Source organism: Myiozetetes cayanensis, unplaced genomic scaffold (genome assembly GCF_022539395.1).
Source record: "Myiozetetes cayanensis isolate MyiCay16 unplaced genomic scaffold, myiCay2020 scf2-11, whole genome shotgun sequence".
Lineage (NCBI taxonomy): Eukaryota > Metazoa > Chordata > Aves > Passeriformes > Tyrannidae > Myiozetetes > Myiozetetes cayanensis.
In genome coordinates this window covers 113,223,640-113,236,979 of record NW_026087411.1, presented here as the reverse complement: position 1 = coordinate 113,236,979, position 13,340 = coordinate 113,223,640, and the positions used below count along the sequence as shown (strand labels likewise).

The following is a 13,340-nucleotide window of genomic DNA, read 5'->3' as shown; positions in this document are numbered from 1 at the left end:
CGGCAATTCAGGCTCTCCTGGAGGTCCAGGATGTGGAGGCGCCCGCCTCAGGGTCAAACAGGCGACTGTGGCGCTGCCGAATTGAAAGGCTGAGGTTTTTTATTTTGGGGTGGATTTTAATATTCATCCCCCACCTGGTGCTGAGTGCGGGTCCTTCAGGGGGGTCCTGCCTCCGGCTGCCGGAAAGAGACGGGCGAGAAACCTCCGCGAACAAAGGAGAGGATGCGGGAACCCGCGAGGAAAGAGCTTTATTGGCACGGCACGACCCGACGGGCTCCTTGCGGCATCCGCACCCGACTGGGAGGAGAGCCCAGGGAGGGCTGTCCCGAAATACCTGCAGCACCCCGCGGGGGGGGGAAGTGGGGAGCAAAGAGGTGTCCCAGGGACCCCGAGCCGCTGTCAGTGTTCCCAAGGGCACCACTCCGTAGGTGAGGGTCCGTGCGTGGAGCTGCAAAGAGAGAGGGACCCCCCCGCGCCATCACCGAGGGTCCCTCAAATCGGGAACAGCTCTGAGGGCTGGGGGATTGTCCCCTCTGCTAAGGCCTGTCCTCCCCCGGTGCGAGGCACCTGCCGGGAGCGCTGGGATGGGCCGGGATGAAGGGATGCGGGGCGGGTTGGCCTCCAGCTGCAGAGAGAAGGGAAGGGAGGAGAGGGATGGGAGAAGGGCAGGGAGGTGAAGGGCCCCAGCGGGGAGCAGGGCAGAGGGGTGGCGATGGTTAAAAAGGTGGAGGAAAAAAAACGAAATAAAAATAAAAGCGTGAAAAAGGAGGGGGGAAAATAAACCAGTGGGGTATGGGGGGTAGAGGGGGGAGCAGCCCCTGCGCTGCAGGAGGCTCCGGGGGGCACCTGCTCCGTCTTAGGCCGCGGGGTCACAGCATCCCTCCGGGGTCGCAGCATCCCTCCGTCCCCCTCCCTCCCGCCGCCTCCCGTTTCTTGAATTTTATTTTATTTTCTGAATAATTCAGGTGCTGTTTCACCCCCCTTAGTCCTCCCCCCCCTTCCCCTCGGCTCCTCGCACACACACGCCTCTCGCCAGGGCTGTGTAAGGAGTATAATGAGGCAGCCGATGGGTAATTGGGATCTTTGTAGGGAGGATGTATGGCCGGGGCAGCTGCTGGGGGTGGGGGCAGCTGGGGGGGACAGCATTACCATACAAAGGAAACAAATGACATGTTTATCCCTCCAAGAGATTTACGCCCGGCCTCGCCCTGCAGACACAGCGCTCCCCCCCTTCTTCTCCCCGGCACTTTTGATTTAAATTATAAGGATTAAAAGGAGAGGGAGGGTGGAGGGGAAAGACACACAAACAGCCACCGGAAAAAAAAATAAATATCATAATAAAGCTTTAAAAAATAAAGAAAAAAAGCGGCTTTGCCTCAGCCTCCCCCCCTCTCCTTCCCCCGCCGGGGGAGCAGCGTGAGCCCCGGTGACCCCAAGACCTGCCATTGCTTTTAGCAAGGGGAAAAAAACCCATCGCTCTGCGGAGAAAAGGCGAAAGAAAAGGCAAAGCACAAAGCGGCGGCAGCGGAGCAGCCCCGGGGCCAGCAGCCGGGACCCCTCCCACGGGGCAGCAGCCGCGTTCCCCCGGGGCCCACCCGCGGGGCACCCCCGGGTGACAGCTCCCGATTCCGCTCCCCGGGCTCCTGTAAGAGCAAGGATCCCCTCTCCTTCATGCTGGTCATCCTCGCAAAAGCTGTCCTGTCCCCTCATCCCATCCCATCGCATCCCATCCCATCGCATCCCATCCCATCCGTCCCTCTCCGCCCCCTCCCCGCGCTGCGGTGCCACCTGCGCCGGTGCGCAGCGCTGCCTGCGCGCCCCGCGGCCAAGCTCAGGGGGGTATTTTGGGGGGCTTAAGGGGTCTGGGGGGGCGTGGGGAGTTCCGCAGGTGCGGGAGAGCCGCGGAGCCGCCTCCGGCCTCGATGCTGGTCAGCCTCGTTCTTGGCATTCACCGCGTGCCTTAATTGTATGGACATTTAAATCAAGGTCCGCTGTGAACACGGAGAGAGGGGCCTTTCCTCGGGAGCAAGAAAATGCATAGAAGAAGAAGGGGAAATGGGAAAAGAAAAGGAAAAAAAGGGGAGAGGGGGAAGGAGGGGAGGGGGGAGAGGGACTCCGCGGAGCCCAGCCTTTGTTCTCCGCGCCCCGCGGAGGCTCCGGCGCGCCCTTCCCCATGGGCGGAGGGGGGGGGGGGAAGGATAAAACCCAACCTAACCCCCCCTTCGGAAAAAAACCCTCTATGAAATCAAAGAACCCCCGGGCTGTGGGGTTGGGGGGGCGGCGGGGGGGCCCCGTTACCTGCCCTCCGTCTCTGCCCGCCGCTGCCCGCTCTCTGCCGCCTGCCCCGAGCCCCGCCGCGCTGCTATAAACGGGGGGGGTCTGGAGGAGCGCAATAAACCTTCCCCCGTTCGCCTGCTGCAGTCAATCCTTTCGCTCAGATCCCAAGTGGTGCAAAAAAAAGAGGAGAGGGGCCCATCTGGCTTCTCATCAGCTTTGTCAAGTCTTGCATACGCTAAAATGCTAATGACCTAGATAGCTCATGCAAAATGCAGCAGAGAGAGAGGGAGGGAGCAGCGAGGGAGGGAGGAGGAGGGAGGGAGGGAGAGGGAAAGGCAGAGGGAGGGGAGGCCGGGTGCATCACCCCCCTCCCCATCACCCCCTCAGCCCTTGCTGCCCAATGCACCTTGGTAGGTACGAGCCGGGCTTTGATTTGAAAGGTCACCCGGGTACGATGGGGGAGGCAGAGCCCACGGATAAACCGCCCTGGCTTCATCCTTCATCCTTCATCCTTCATCCCCCCTCCCCGCCTCAGCCCTCCAGGGGGGAAGAAAGGGCGCGGGGGGGGCGAGGGGCAACCTCAACCCCCACTGCATCCCCCCTCCCCCGTGGGGTGCTGAGGGGTGTCTTGTCTATTCACACCCACCCCCCTTCCCGGCCCGACCCTAACCCCAACTCCCCCAAGAAGAGCAGCGAAGAATACCCCTGCGGCAGCCCCGCCGTGGTCCCTCCGTCCTGCAGCCGGTGCGGAGCGCGTAATCCCGCGGAGGATGCTCGGGGAGGCGGGGTGTGGGATGCGGCCCCCCCGCGCTATGCGGAGGGAGGTGGAAATTACATATATATATTTATATATAAAATATATATATATAGAAAAGAAAAGGGGAGGAGTGGGGGGGCTGGAGCCAGGCCGGCGGGTTGGAGAGGAGCGGGCGGCCGGAGGGTGCGGAGGGAGCGCGGAGCAGCCGGGCGGGCGCTGCGCGGAGCGCGGAGCTGTCAGCGGCGCCTTCTCATTTATCATTAGCCAGCCCTAATCTTGCTCGCTGTCCTCCTTCGGTGATGTTGATCCACTTTCCCTCCCTCCTCCCCCAGCTCCCCCTCCTTTCCCCGCACACCCCCTCCCCGTAAAGGATTATTCAGCCAAAAAAAAAAAAAAAAAAATCCCAGCTGCTGACTCCGTGCGCCGCAAACAAGGAGGCTGCAGCCCTCGCCCCCAGCCCCGCTCCCGCAGAGATGCTCCGGGTGTTGTCCGCAGAAATGCTGCCTTTTAAAACAAGCAGCGACCCGCGGGGAAAGAGCCTCCAGCCCTGCCCAGCTCCCCCCCGCACCCTCCACCCGCTTTGGGGGGGATGCCGGGGGGGAACCCCCTGCCCTGGCCCCCCCAAACCCCACTGCAGAGAAAGGATGCTGCAGAGCTGGGTGCAGCTTTGCAGGGAGAGAGTGGGGAAAAAAAAAAAAAAAAAGATATTAAAAAAAAAATTAAAGCACCAATTTTGGATGAGGCTTCGCTCTCTCCCCCCTCCCCACCCCCAGCACTGCTGGTTTCATGGCTACGCTACTGTAATTATGAATTCTTCTTCTTGCACTCGCGTGTGTGCAGGGGCTGGGGGTGGCAGTGGCTGTGGCTGCGGGCTGACATCACTGCAGTGGCGTGGGGCTGACAGCTCCCAGCGCTGCGCAGCCTGCAGTGCCTCCTCGGCTTTTTTTGCAGCCTCTCTGCTGACAATTGTGGGGGGAAAGGGGTGACGAATAATAATAATACTAATAATAATAAAAAAAAGGAACCAAACCAACCCCAGCCGACAAACCCCCTCCCGTCTCACTGCGTTCAAGGTGAATTTCAAGGAGAGGAGAGCGCTTTTTGTTTACGGTGAGGTCCTGCCGGTGAGGAGCGCATGCCGTGGCTACCTACACATCTACATCCAGGGCTATCAGCGTGTTCCCGGCATCAGCGCCCTGTCAGACCCTGTAACCTTGTCAGGGCGCTGCGCAGCCTAACCCGGGCTAAACCCCCCGGCTCAAGCAGGCTCTGAAGGCAGGAAATCCTTTATTACTCGCCGGGTGATTTCGTGTCAAGGGCATGTGCCCGCTCCTGGGATCTCTCCGCACAAGCCGCAGCTCCGGTGCCGCTGAGCTCATTCGCGACGCACCCGCGCCGCAGCGCTCGGATATTCCTTCCCATTGCACGGAGACAAATACATCCCTCTTTTTTTTTCTTTTTTTTTTTTTTTTCCCCTCCCCAGTCGAGGCCTAGAAGTTGCTGAGAAAAACCTGCATGGAAGCAGGAGCAGGTGGCTCCTACCCCTGGAGTCTGTCTGTGTGTTCAGGGCTGGGCAGGAGTGTCCAGCTCTGAATAAGCACAAGAGCACATTGGGGCCCCCCTGCCATCCCCAGATGTGGCTGGGAGCCTCGGCCCTTTCTCCTTGCTGCTGTTTCCCATTTTGTTTCCCATTGCTATTAATGACATTTCATCTGATGCACCAAATCAGAGGAGTTTTAAAAAAAAAATTCTGGAAATTAGATGTCAAAAACTGTCCGTGAGAGCGCAACAATCTCCCCGCCTGCCCTTTATAATATCACCCCCCCTCCAAGGACAGACACAATATTAGCTTACAAAAAAACCCCAACCCAACCCTATTTACTCCTCATATACCTCCTTTGAGCTGTTTGCAATGCAAATAAGGAATCGTAAGGAGCAGATTTGAAGGTCTGGCTGACAGAAGCCAACAGCCAGAGCATCCCTCTGAGACCGCCGCGCTTCCAACCGCAGCTGGAGCCACGGGCCACGGGAGCCTCCGTCCCTGCCCGGCAGGCAGCTGCCCGATGGGGACCAGGGACGGGGTCACAGCGGCACGTAATTCATCTCCTCCTTGGTTCCCTGCCTCGGAGATTTATGGAGAGCTGAGCCGTGTTATTTAGAAATAAATAGATGTGTTTCATGGGACGTTGGAGGTGAAAAGTCGTCGTTTCGATACCCCTCCAAAATTGCTTCTGTGTATTTTTTTTTGTAAGTAACAGGGTTTTATCTCTCTTGGTAAAACCTTCCTTTGGAGGATCCCAAAGCGCTCTGGGATTGTGCATAAGCGCCAATCCCAATGGCAATTTGAAGGAAGGGAATGCAATTCCCTCTTTAGGCGGGGAAACGGAGGATCAGGGGCCTTGGGGATGTTTTGCCGTTCATCCTTCGTGGCTTCAAATGGAAGTGGCCTGAGCTGAGCCACGGAGATGGACCCACGGATGGAAACCATGGGGAATGCAGACCCAGGACAGGGATTGCACAGCCTGGAGTCCTCAGCGCTGGGCAAAATGGCTTTACCAAATGGACACGGGGATTTTCTCCCTGAATTTCAGCTCACACGGAGCTGGATGCCATGTTATAAACCTGCACTGGGTTAAAGCTCAAAGGGATCTTCCAGAGCCTTTCCCAGCTCACCCTCCTGCCCATCACGTTGGCCGGGGATATTTAAAGCCCACTCCGACCCGCTCGAAAATACATTACGCTCCCTTAAAAACATAAATCCTTGGACTTAACTGATGATCCATCCCCCTCCCTCTGCACTATTAGCACATTAAGAAATTAAACGATAAAACTCCCAAAGATCCGATTGACCAGGATCGCGCCGCTCCATATGGCACGGCATATGTGTCCGGCCCTCCTGCGCATCCCAGCCGGGATCGCCTGGATTCTCACTCAGGAAGGCTGGGATGGCAAGAGGGGTTTCGAGGCAAATTCGGATGGATTTAGACTTACTTTTTTTTTTTTTTTTTTTTTTCTTCACGACATTTCACTTCCCTGCTCCACCCCCAGCGCCAGAGGAAAAGCTGTGGAGGTGATGTATGTCCCTAAATAAGGATGCAGAGCTTGGCTCTGCTGGAGGAGGTCAGGTGAGGCTATTTAACGCTTTGCAGGCTCCTCCAAGATGATGGGCTTCAGAACACAACCCCAAACCCCAAAGGTGCACCCCCACAATCAGCTGGAGCCGACAGCAGAGGCGACACCGAGGGAATGGGTCCCTGCAGGTGGGTGCTGAGCACCCGGTTGGGGGGAAAAAAATTCCCTTTCCTGCACTTCCCGCTCCCTGATAAATCCCATTGCAGCAAACAAAGGGCTCTGGGCCTCGCTGGGAGCTTTCCCTGAGCGACAATGCAGGGTTTCTAAAAGCCTTTACAAGCTTTTTCACCACGTTGGTGGAACCTAAACCTGGTTTTTCGAATTTCTCTCAAGGGTTCACCTGCATTTTTAAGTGCTGGGGGATGAGGTGGGAGCTTGGTTCATCCCTGTGCCCGGCGCTGCAGGATGGATGGATGGACACAGCCTGTACCACAAAACTTTAACTCTAAACATGACCTAAACCAGCTTAGCAGGGATCTACATGAAGGAAGGGATTAACCCCCCTCGCCCCCCAACCAGGAGCAACAAATCCCATTAACACCCCATCCCTGGGAGGGGAATTGCCGCATCCACTGGTCCCCGAAATAGGGACCCGCTGCATTTATTGAGTTATTTATTTCAAAGAAAGATCCCAGCCCTTGGCAATGCCCCCTGCAGAAGCTCTGTAGTGAGAATTAGGATTTTTTTTTTTTAGTGGGAAGATCGGCGTGGCTGCGAACCAGCCTGGCCGTGTTATCCCGGAGCGACGCCTGTGTCGGCTGCTCACCTCCTAAATAGTTAATTCCTGGAGACTGCAACAAGGTTAAACATCGGGATCAGATGCAGTCACCTATAGCTCCCCTTCCTGCAGGATTTCTCGGGGTTATCAGGAGCAAAATTCAGCAAGAGGGGGATGAAAAATCTCCCTCTGCTTGAAAATCCCGGCTCGCTCCCAAGTCATTTGCTTCAGAGCAGGAGAATTACTCACCGAGGTGATAGGTAGGAACCGTGCAAAATATAGTGGGGGGAGAAAGAAGCTGTTGGAGACAACAGCAGGAGAAGAACTCTGTTATCTATGGAAACAGTCTGGAGACTGATTTATCCAGCGTATAAATAGAGCGGGAGAGGCTTTTGCGATGGAGACGCTCCGATGGGGAAGCGGGAGTTGGTTTTACCCTCCCTTTCGAGTTCGGCTTGATATGAAAATTTCCCATTGATGTGGCAGCTCTGTGGAGTGAGACATGGCACTGAATTCCGTAGGAAATGGGCCCAAACTTTCTCCCCTTGACGGTTCCAGCAGTACCCCCCTCCCCGTTCATCACAACCAACATCCCACCTCCCCCCCAGAGCTGCCCTCTGTGAGCCCCCAAATGTTATTGCTTTGTTTGCTACGGGGTTGTGTGGAGGATGAAAGACCAGATCCCTATTCCAAGGACTTTTTCCCTTCCACTGTTTAAATACTATTATTTCATCTACTGGCTGTAGAGGGAAAAAGAAAAAAAAAAATCCAACAAACAAAACATCCCAAATCTCTTGTACTCTGTGATTTATTTCTGAATTTTCCTCGAGGCAGGGGGAAATTATCTAAAGGACTCTGAGCTTCAGGTTTAAAATAATGCATCGAATTGGAGGAAATTCTATTGGAATGAGCACAAGGAAAAGAGGAAAAATGCAGTGTTGGGCTGGAGCCTTGTTAAACCTTTTGAGGAACGTAACACATATTTTAGAGAATAAAATGTGGGGGTAGAAAGGAGATTTCATGGCTCGTCTCAACTATACCTGGAAAGTCGGACTTTGGGAGCCACAAACCCCATCCTGTCATTTGTCCCCTTCGTGTCTTGTGCCTCCATCATTTTATGACAATTCACTAAACTGATGAAACCCCGAAACCCTCCTCGCCTTGCTGGAATTTGCCCTTTATTTTCCAAGCTGCCACGGCAGCAACGGCCTTGAAATCCCGCTGCTCCCGTTTCCTGCGGACATCTCCCGGTGTGTGTGTGTGTTCTCCTGGCTCCTATTGTTCCATAGGTCAGCCCTGAATCAGGTAAAAGCCCTTTCCCAGTCCCTTTTGTGCCGTATCCCACACTGTCAATGTCTGCCTAGCGTGTGTTTCCCATATGCAGATTCCACTGCCATGCAGCAGCAGATGGCTCAGGTAGCGGATTTAAAAGCTGTCCCAACCCACCCCCAGGCCTGACCTATATCCAGGATGAACGGATGGATGCCAGGAATACCTTTGCTTTCCCCTATGTCCATCATATATCTCCGTTTTCTTTTTTTTCCCCTCCCCATCATCTGTCCAAAAAAAAAAAAAAAATTAAAAAAAAAAAAAGGAAAGGATAAAAAAAAAAGGTAAAATCAAGCAATACCTTCCTGCCTGATATTTACACAAGTAAATATTTTTTATGTATATACAGCCAGTATGAAATGATTTTTAATGAATTATCTGTGAGTGAAAACAGTTCTGTAAATCAGCAGGGCTGCAGGCAATTTTTACCATATGTCGGCTCGCATTTGTATCACGGAATTTGTTGTGGCGAGGACAGAATATCTGCTTTTCTTTCCTTGCTGATGTGCTACAATTGGGATCTACATAACTCAAAGCATTTAAGCAGGAATATTGTCTGGTTTTATTGGACTATTATTAATGCAAAGGCGGCTGCTCCCTATACTGAACACACAAGCAGCGAGAGCTGCACGGTTGCAGAGAGAAACCTGAATTACATCAAAAATCCCTTTTTTTTTCCCCCCATAAAGCTTCCTTGAAACCTTTCTCCAGGAGGTTTTCTTACAGTTAATCAGCAACTTGCACAGCAAAGAGAGGATATCTGTAAAATATAAGCTGTGCTCTGCACACATCCATCCTCCCTTCCCCCTCCGTAAAATAACATCTGAATTCCTAATGGCAATAAGGATGAATTACTTAATGTATTGGGGGGGGGGGGTAAATCAGGCTAAAAACACATCCCAGAATAACGCTGGGCTTTAATATCATCGTATTTACCCCTAAAGCAAGGGGGTAAACCAGAAATCAGAGCCTGAAATGAGGATTTGCCACCGTAACACCCTGCAAAATGCAGGTTGAAACTTCTGCCTGAGCCAGGGTAGGAATAAACGGCTCCTAAATTCAGGCGCAGAACCGAGATGAAAAGTAAGGTGGGGGTTTGGACACCGAATCGAACCAAAATTGCTACAGAAATCAGTTATTCCTGCTTTATTCCTGAATTCTGGGCATTTTATTCCGGAGCTGGTAACACCAAAGAGATGTTTCAATCCTATTTTCTAAACCGATGTCGCAGTAAAAAGCCAAAGCGAGATTCTCATCAGGGCTGAATGGGAGGGCGGGGGGTGGGGGAAATGTCATCCAGGTTGCTCCGATGCTGGGAGGGAGGGAAGGCCTTTGGGAAGAGCGATCCTGGATCTCCACCCCGGACAAAGAGAAGGCTCCCCCTCTTTGTACCCAGGTCCTGTCCGTTCCCTGACTTCCTTGGGAACAAGACGATTCCCTTTGCCCGCGGGGATATTTCTCGAGCAGAAGAGAGAGGTTGAATTTTTTATTTTTATATATATTTTTTTTTCCCGAGAGAATAAAAATAATAAATAACAAAATATTTAAAAATCCCACTTTTTTTTTTTTTTTTTTTTCTTCCTGCCCCCGTTCTCACCCCCTCCCCTCTCCCTCTCTCCCAGGCCAGGACGCAGCCGCAGGGCAGAGGCCTCTAATGACGTAATGCTTAGATGGAAAATGTCATAACCATTTGTCACCAAACGCCCCACGTCCCCAGGATGAAGCAAACAGTATGAGACTGACAGGGCTGATGAAAAACACCACTTAAGCTAATTTTTTTTTTTTTCCCCCCGCTAAACTCCGTTGTGCACTATGCAAATCTGATTGCGAAAAGTGGGACATTATCAACACTTTACCGCTAGTTAACTTTGGGAGCTGCTACTCAGAGCAATCAACATAAACTTAGCATACAGTAACTTAAATAACAAAAATGTTTCCCTGCTCCGGCGGCGCTGGCATTTGGTTCCAGCCATGTGATGGATTGTGCCGTGCCTGGGAATAAATTAAAAATACAGCGCTTCAGATCACTTGTGGCAGCAGCGCAGAGGAACTGGGTTTAAACCGGAATAACAATAAGAGCAATTAGATCCCAATCTGCCCTGAATCATCTCGCCCCGATAGCAGTTATTGATTATTAATGGGGTCGTATTTGCTGAGACCCCATCCCTCATCCTGCACCAGCAAGAAATGTCTCGCTCCCAAAAAAACCAGCAGCTCTTAAATTTATCAAGCTCCTCAACAGCCTCATTTTTCCCCCTAAAGGTCCGATTCCTACTACCATGAGGGAATCGCAGCTTCCCATTCCTTTTTCCCCTGGAAAATAAATTCCTCTTTATCCCTCCGAGCTGTGCATGCAAACCCTAAAGGTCATCCTCCCAAAGAAAGGAAGGATAACCCGCAATTTGTTATTTTTAAAAGCTCTCAGCGGTGGGGAGAGAGAGATGAACCGATTTAGAGGAGGGGACGGGACACGCATCTCCCTCGTTAAGCACTCGCCCCGTTCCCCCGCAGCAACGGGGAACGATAATAATACCTTAATATCTCCCAGCGGGGCTCAAAGGAGCTGGAAAAATAGGATTTAGAGGTGTGAGCCGGGAAGAGAAACAACAACAACAACAAAAAAAACTAAACCAACCCCATCACAGCCCTCACTGGAGCTGAAAAGTTGAGGCTGAATTTTCTGCCGTGGTGTTATTGATTGGGATGTTAACAAACCCGGAGCGTGGGGAGCAGGGGGAGGCTGGAGCACAGCCAGCTGCTGCTGCTGGCCCAGACCTGGAAGGATGCCTGCTCAGATACAGCAACAGCCACTTCCCCGGCCTAGGTCTTCCCAGGGTTTCTTCAAAAATGTTAATTAAGACTCGCACACTGAGCAAATTACAGGGAATTAGCTCTATTTTGCATATGCAGAATGAACGTGTGGGGAGAAGCACCTGGATGAGGGTGGCCCAGGGAGTCCGTCAAGGATTGAGCTCTGTCTTCAAGGTCTGAGCCCTCTCTTTGGTCTGAGCCTCATCTGGTCCTCTTACTTCATCATATCCAGGTCATTAATAAAACACAACAACTCATAGGAAATCTTAGAGACTGGAAGAAAAAAAAAAAAGGCTGTTTTTCCAGAATTTGGGAGACATGTCAACACACAGAGTTGTGGCAGGGGTTAGAGAGACAGCCAGAGTGCCAATCTACCATGGGAGGAAATGGTTCCTGGCCAAGAAAATAGTTATATCCAAGGAAAACTCTTCCTCCTTGTCTCGAGGGATGGCTGGTTGCAGAGATGCACCAAAGTGCAGGCTTTTACTCCTTTTGGAGATTAGGGAAGGCATTCCGTGGGTGAGGAAACTGAGAAAGGTTCTGCCGGATTTGGTGGGTCAGCTCTGAGTTGAGACCAGCTCCATGGAGCATGGGCAAGGCTTGCTGCTGACAGCTTCCCACCAGGGAGCAGAGAAAAACTCTGGCTAGACCTTTCTTCATGACCTAATTTATTAAAACATAGTAAAGTGTGCTTTGTTTCTTTGACAGAGCTGAAGAACAAGGCTTGCACATCACCCAGCTCTCCCTGCTCATGGTGGGGTGGGATTCACCTCTCCAAACTCCAGGAATTTGCTGCCCAGTGTCAAGATCTTCTCCAAGGTGTCTCTGAAGCCAGAAGCAACTTGAGGGCACCAGGTAAAGGCTGAGACTTGCACATGCATCCCACAGTCAAAGCTCCCCCACTACAAAGACATGGCCACATAGCCAAGGAAAGAGGCTCTGGAACTGATTTATTTATTTCTGTAATTTATACACCCCTGGAAGTGTTCAAGACCAGGTTGGACAGGGCTTGGAGAAACCTGGGATAGTGGAAGGTGTCCCTGCCCATGGCAGTGGGTTGGAACCAGATGAGCTTTAAGGTCTCTTCCCACCCAGAACATTCCATGATTCTATGATTACTAAATGCATCATTAAATTCTACATTTCATCCGAAAGGATCTGCAAATCTGCTCTGATACTGGCCAGGGTGAACGAGGGATGGGCAGCAGAGTGGTCCAGCTTTTTTGGGTCAGGGATGGGGCATTTTTGGTTCATCAGCTGTGCTGCCTCACTCTGGTGCTTTACTCTGTTTCAGCTCCTTATGCTGTGCTGGAAGGGCATCACCAAAGTGATCACTGAAACCAGGGTCTTGCAACCCCCAAGGTACCCCTAGGGCAGCTCCTTCCATCTTCCCCCATGTCCAAGTGGGACTTCACCCACCACCTCTTTGGAGCTCCAACCTCCAAAGGGATGTAAAGGGATGTCTGACCTTGGGACTGGGGGGACTGGGGAATGAGATGCTGGAAAACAGTGCCATGGAAAGGGCCCTGGAGGTCCTGGTTGGTGGCCAGTTGGCCATGAGTCAGCAGTGCTCTGGCAGCCAGGAGGGCCAACTGTGTCCTGGGGGGGAATCAGGCCCAGCATCGCTGGCTGGGCCAGGGAGGGGATTGTCCTGCTCTGCTCTGACCTGAGGTGGCCCCACCTGCAATATAGGGGCAGTTTGGGGTGACACAATGTAAGAAAGATATGAAGCCATTAGAGAGCATCCAAAGGAGGCCACAGAGATGGTTAAGGGGCTCGAGAGGCCATACAAGGAGTGACTGAGGGCACTTGGTCTGTTCAGCTGGAGAAGAGGAGACTGAGGTCAGACCTCTTCATGGTCTGCATCTCCCTCACAAGGGGCAGTGGAGGGGCAGCACTGATCCCTGCTCTGGGTGACCAGGGACAAGACTCAGGGAATGGCTGGAGCTGTGCCAGAGGAGGGTTAGGTTGGGTCTCAGGAAAAGGTTCTTCCTCCAGAGGGTAGTCAGGGTGAACAGGCTCCCCATGGCAGTGGTCACGGCTCCAAGGCTGCCAGAGCTCCAGGAGTGTTTGGACAGCGCTCTCAGGGACAGGGTGGGATTGTTGGGGTGTCTGTGCAGGGCCAGGGGTTGGACTGGATGATCGTGGTGGATCCCTTCCCACTTGGGATATTCTGTGATTTTATGATTCTGTGACCCTGGGAAGTAACTGGAGACCACCTCCCTGTGGCAGGAAGCTTCTCCTGTTGCCGTGGCTGTTCCAGAGGGGAGCTGAGGTGAACCAGCACACAGAGCTCTCCTTGTTCTCACCCAGTGC

General features: G+C 52.9%; 1 long non-coding RNA gene across 1 annotated transcript; it reads right to left on the bottom strand.

The window, feature by feature from the left end:
- Nucleotides 1-230: 230 nt before the first annotated feature.
- LOC126639705 (uncharacterized) lies at nt 231-2,619 on the bottom strand. The gene is made up of 2 exons (XR_007628868.1): nt 2,299-2,619; nt 231-448 (listed from the first exon to the last, which is right to left on the bottom strand). It is a non-coding gene; the product is annotated as an uncharacterized LOC126639705 (long non-coding RNA).
- Between the last annotated feature and the right edge of the window lie 10,721 nt (nt 2,620-13,340).